The sequence below is a fragment of the Notothenia coriiceps genome, unplaced genomic scaffold, assembly GCF_000735185.1.
Source record: "Notothenia coriiceps isolate Sejong01 unplaced genomic scaffold, NC01 NC01_scaffold00030482, whole genome shotgun sequence".
Classification (NCBI taxonomy): Eukaryota; Metazoa; Chordata; class Actinopteri; order Perciformes; family Nototheniidae; genus Notothenia; species Notothenia coriiceps.
Genome location: NW_011363183.1, coordinates 43,048 through 49,457, shown reverse-complemented (window position 1 = coordinate 49,457; position 6,410 = coordinate 43,048). Strand labels below are relative to the sequence as shown.

The 6,410-nt window shown below is 41.2% G+C and overlaps 1 long non-coding RNA gene across 1 annotated transcript in view; it reads right to left on the bottom strand.

Annotated features, from left to right (window-relative positions):
- Window positions 1-2,392: 2,392 nt before the first annotated feature.
- LOC104959579 (uncharacterized) overlaps window positions 2,393-6,410 on the bottom strand; it is a 16,023-nt gene continuing 12,005 nt past the window's right edge. The window contains exons 2-3 of the long non-coding RNA XR_799887.1: window positions 4,431-4,460; window positions 2,393-2,871 (exon numbers count right to left, since the gene is read on the bottom strand). This is a non-coding gene — a long non-coding RNA (uncharacterized lncRNA). The remainder of the gene's footprint in view (window positions 2,872-4,430; window positions 4,461-6,410) is intronic.

Here is a 6,410-nt window from a genome sequence, read left to right as displayed (position 1 = left end):
ATTTCAATGATATCTTCAACCACCAATACTTACCAGAGGTTACAAACGAGCAGTGCAAGTAAAGTTTTAACACATTTACCCCATTCGTATCATCATTTATGACCCACATTTGTTGGACTGGGTCACTTTTAGCCTTCTTCACCCTCCCCTTCGCCCACACCACACACAGCATTCTGGGCCGGGCAGCTCCTGGCTTCCACTTCAGGGTTTTGGCTGTATCCCCTTGCACTGTGACACACACACACACACACACACACACACACACACACACACACACACACACACACCATCTCCTCTCCCATGCTCTAAGATCCTGTTCATCAGCCTTTATTGTCCCAATCAAAGCCTAGCCTCCCTGACCGCCTTTAATATTCAACACTGCAAGATGGTACATGAGTCGTTTGTCTCACAACCCGCTAAAGGAGGACGTGTGTGTTTGCATCAGTGTGTATGGGCATGCATGTTTCCACACAAAGTAGAGCTGGATAGCTGCGAGTTGCCCCTGACACCAAACTTAATTCTCCGAAGCGAGGCTGGGGATAAATATTTCAAGGTCATTCTGTTTGCTCTCTGTTGTCTTGTTCCGGGAGCGCTGACTATAATAGGAATATATGCATGCCTAACTAGGGGCTTTAGAACAGAATTACACCGCCTGCTGCTCACTCTCTGCCTATAGGCGCAGGCCAGAAGATGAAAGATGACAAAGATGTTGCAGTGGACATAAAGAACCATGTGTCTCTGTCTGTGGAGACTCAGGAAGCACTAAACATCTGTACTGTATCCTCAGAGATGCTATTATACTATATAGAGGTACCACGCATACTGTTCTTCATACAGTATACTGTAAGGGTTTTATTTGGAAAACTTCTTTCTTAGTTCAAGCTGTAAATATATCGGGACTTTAAGCTTATAATAACTTAAATCTGAACTTTTGCTACATTTTGGATGAAAGAGCGTTCTACAGTATGTGTATTTCATTTGTATTTCGGTTTAATTTGAATTATAATCGGGATTTGTACTGTGTCTCAAATCTTATTTTTGTTGTCTTTTTTTACATTTTATTTATTTCAAACATTTTAACAAACATTAAAAGGGCATTGGGAGCAACATTAAAGCCTATAAGCACTTTGCCAAGCTGAAAAGATGCTAGTGATTCATTCTGAAATGGCCAGGATCATCCGTGAACAAATTAGCCTCATTTTCTGTGACTATCCTTTTCCATATTAACTCATAATACTTTTATTAACAAACACATTTTTGGAAATAGTTTTCCTGTTTGGGTTGGAGTCGGGCAGGAGGGCCAGAGAACGCTAACGAAGCGTGGTCAAAGTGCGGGCATGGAGAGACTTTTCATCTTGGCGGGAGATGTAAAGTAATGAAGTTGACACCAGTGTCCACCCCATTAGGCTGGACTTGCATGGACCATTACAGGCAGGGTGAGAGGAAAGCCCAGAGCCAGAGGACCCGGCACACACACACATAGACATACACACACACACACACACACACACACACACACACACACATAAAAAAGGGGGTTTGCACACACCAAAGAATTTACAGCATTCTTTGCTAGTGGTTTGTCTATCCTTACATACAAACCATGTGTTTATGAATGCATGTGTGTGTGTGTGTGTGTGTGTGTGTGTGTGTGTGTGTGTGTGTGTGTGTGTGTGTGTGTGTGTGTGTGTGTGTGTGTGTGTGTGTGTGTGTTCTACATGTGGAGTGCATGGTTATGTGATGTCATTGGCAGTCGAGCCAAAATATGATGATCTCGGGTATTATCGGTATCTGTTTAAGGTATCCGGCTTTATCAAATACCCACTTGACACAAGAGTCAACGTGTTTTATCATTCTGTCTCTGTCTGACTCTCTCCCTAATCCATTCAGTCATTGTTAATCCAGCTGTGTGCTGGCACAAAACTGTGCTGAACATGGCTGTGAACCGCGTCACTGAGGTGTGGATGTCATACCTGTCAGTGTTTTTGTTGCTTACATTATGATAGCTGTGAGCCACACAGTGACACATGCAGTGCTTTTACATTTCACATTATAGCACACTGATGCCCCTAAGTAGAGCTCATCAATGTCATATGTACATGTCTCTACTCTGAGGTTAAGTGTTCTCGTCATGTTCTCAGATTAATTCATTTGACATAGAGGCCATCGTCCCTTGGAGCATCACTGTGACAGAGGAGGACAGAGGAAATAAGAGATACAGTCGTGAACTCTTGTTTCTGCAGTCGTCATTTGCCAGAGAACAACTAAAGTGGGGAAACTAGTCAGTCATTCGACCCTCTGACAGAAAGAAAGTAGTTTAGAGGTTTAAAAAAATCTAATATTTGTCATATTTTAGTCACAAACTGATTCAGATATCAAAACAACAATACAACGTTTTAATGTTGAGCAGCTGATTGCTTTATTTGGGCATCGCTACATGTATTTGCTTACACAATAGCCGTTTCACAATAGCTAAGGCATTCCTTTAATTTGAATGACATAAAACAATTTAGTATTTTACTAGTTATAGTGATTAAGCAACAGAGACGCATTTCAACTTTAAACTCTGTTCCTAGCAGAGTGGATTTTTAGGAGTTTCATTAGAAACTAGAGGGTATAGTCTGTTCTCATGATGCCCAGATTAGGATTTGACAGCTTGTGGAGAGTGGTTGGTGTGGGAGTGAAATGGATCAAGAGACAAACACTGAGAGTGTAGAGGCTCATCCAGAGATTTAAACAAGTACAGACGAAAAACAAATATACAAAGGAGGAAGGGGAAGAGATCATGGATCAAGACCCATTAGACAGAAGGAGCAGTCATATTGAGATTGAGAAGAGGAAGGAGAAGAAAAGGTGATGGAGATTGAGAGCCTGAATGGGAGGGGAAGTGAGGCATCACAATTAAAAGATACAGCTGCGACGGATCATCGTAATATATAGAGAAAACAGGAAGAGGAAATGGTGTATACACTAGAGTGACGGATATAGGGAGAGATGCTGAGCACTAAAACGTAGTAGAGGAGACAGCAGATGGTGGGGATTATTCTGGACTAAAATACTCTGGGATCTACAGAGGGACGGACGCAGACATAAACCGTTACAGACTCCATCTGCCAGAAATAGACCAAAAAGAGCTGTATGTCCACCATCCGCATAATGATCAAATGCTGCCTAGATGGCAAAACCCTAAACGGCTATAAACAACAAATCTCAGTTTAGATAATGCTGCTATTACTCTTGTATTTTTAGTAAAACGACAATTGGAAGGGATATGATTTTCTTTAGACTTAACCCAGGGGTGTCAAACTCAAGGCCCGGGGGCCAAATCCGGCCCGCCATTTCATTTTATGTGGCCCCACAAGAGCTTGCAATATAATAAGTTTATTATAATGTTACGTGCCGCTTTACAGGAGAACGTTGCCCATAAACTATATGTCCCACAATGCATCTCATTTTGTGACATGCGCAATGAAGAGACTTGCAATTATTTTCCCTAGACTTTTGCTTTCAGACGTAGTTAATTATGAAGTTATTACCCTATCCGATAATAATCCAATGCAGAAGAAATATTGTAAAATAATACATTATTTTATATTTATTATGTATATTTATCTTTGTATATTTATATAGTCTTAAAGTTACCACCGGCCCTTTGAGTGCAACCATAATTCTAATGTGGCCCGCGATGAAATTGAGTTTGACACCCCTGAAACACATACTGCATGCTATAACTAACACATAATATTACACATTGACATAATCTAGATTTTTTTTTTTATATTACATGTCACTTGTTAGACGCTTTTATCCAAAGCGACTTACATACTCAATACTGTGGGCAATCCCCACAGGAGCATTTTGGGGTGAAGTTTCTTGCCCAGGGACACAACGACATGCTGACTGCAGTGGGGTTTGAACAAACACCAACGTACAATCCACTGCACCACACACCTAGATCCTTTATTTAGGGAGTGGTATGCCTCACTAGCTAGTGCCTTATCACCATTAGGCAGTATGAATGTGTGTATGAATGGGTGAATGTTGGCATGTGTTGTAAAGCACTTTGAGTGCTCTGCAGACTAGAAAGGCGTTATTTACAGTAGAGGCAGTTACCATTTTGCAGCAGGTGCAAGTGTACTAAAGTATTGAAGGATTTGTTTGTGTGTGATTATAGCTGATACTATAAGACACCCCTAATCCAGATTGTATGTTCACCATGATTAGGATAACAGGCTGCGCTAAATGTGTGTGTGTGCATGTGTTCAGTGGGAAAAAAACGACAAACTGGTTCACAAATCTCCCCTGTAATGCCTCAATATCCATCCACCCACAGCCTGAACACACAGTCTACATTTGAATGCCCATCAAACCCCCCCCCCATCACCTTTTGCATGCAGAGAAAAATCTGGAAATGAAAGACTTTTTTGTACCTTTCCCTGTGTGTAGATCAAACCTTGAACCTGCAGGAAAAAAAAGAAGAAAACATAATTACTGTTGTGTTTCGAGTGGGGCTGAGCAGATCATACAGTGTGCTTCAACACTGATGAAGCAATTTAAAGTAAAATAAACAACAGTATCTTCTCTCCGTGGGCAGACAGAACCCACACCATGATCTGTTCCCGTCTATTTCTCAATACTCCTCTATCATTGCCTATTGAGCCGTGTCACTCAAGACTTCCCTGCTGCAGCTAGTCATTGTGAGTACATTTTAACCTCGGCATTAGTGAGAGCATGGCAAACAAATTGACTTACTCTTTGTGTGTTTGAAAGTGAGTGTCTGTGTTTGTGCGTTATTGACAAATTATCTAACCAGACAGGGGACAGTTAATTAAATCCTTCCCGGGCACTGACCACAAAGTCATTATTGTGACTGGTTGCATAGCCACCAAAAAAATCAACATGTGCCAGCCACATAAAAAATACATAAACATACTGTATGCACTCCTTTAACAGAGACAGACACACAGAAAGCGTTTCTCCTTCATGCCTGCTCAAATTGCAAACTGGCACATGTTTGCATCTTCACCTTGTATTGTTAGCATGCATAACAAACAAATTGCAAATCCTTCCATTACCATCAACTGTGTCAAATAGCCTGTGCGCCCAATAAAATAACTGTCTCTGCCAGGCAAAATAAAATCAGATGGCGGCTGGATTTGCCTCAATTGACTTCAATCTGACAGGCTGCCAATATCATCTTTACTGCCATCGTCATTACAGTTGGCAGCAATGACCACATTTGACTTCTGCTCGTATAGCAGCAGCAAACTAAACTTTCTATGTTTCAAATGTTACAGTATTAAAGAATAAAGTGTGTTACAGATTACTGCATGGCCATTTCAAATACATGTTTAAAGTGCAAATTGTGATGAATTATTTCAGCTCTGTGTAAAGTGGTTTGATCGTGCCCACTGTCCACAGAGGACATAACAGAAAATACTTTGCAGATACATTTGCATCTTCATTTTGATACATAATAAATAATAGATTCACTGGGAATTATAATTAATGTTTTATACGCCTCCCAGTGCCAAACTCTGCTTACTAACACTGCCAGTAGTAAATTCCCCAAAAGAACAATTCCCCGAAGCACTCTACCCTCAATTACTGTATTCCAGTCTGAGCAGATGCCCTGGAACCAACCATCTCATGTGTGGATGATGACCTGTTGTCTTGTTGGTTTTACACGTGCTAACAGATGCTCGCTATTTTCCACTGAACAGGATCTGCTCCGTGGGGTGGTCCAGCGCTGGCTGTGAATGATCAGTAACATTTTGCAAAGCTACAGTGAGTGTCATCAGCGATAAAAGCTTTTTGCCACGATGGAACCAGTTGACATGGCTTCTCCTGGGAAAACATGCATTCAGCTTTCGCTTTAGATTACAATCTCTTTGCTTTCCTAAATAACAGTACATACTCAAATACTCCAGGCCTATATTAGCAACATGTTCCAGGATTTATAATAGATGTTTAAATAAAGTTCTCATGTTGAACACTCAGTCTTCTTTTTATGTAATGCACAATCAGAAATACTCTATTCCCCGCACAGAGGGGAGACTACACTCCCTCATTGTTATGCACTGTAGTTTCTTTTATGGAATCGTGAAAAGAGGAGAGTTAGTTAGAAGGCAGTTAGGCATGTCCTGTGCCGGAAAACCTTTAAATCTCTCAAGCAGTGAAGAAACTGACCACCGAGGCTACAGGAAGCCTGGAAACAACAGAGCTGCTGTGGCATACAAATCAGCTTAACAAAGTATTTCTAAGACACACACACACACACACACACACACACACACACACACACACACACACACACACACACACACACACACACACACACACACACACACACACACACACACACACACACACACACACACACACGCACTCTCTCATGTAAACTAAAGCGC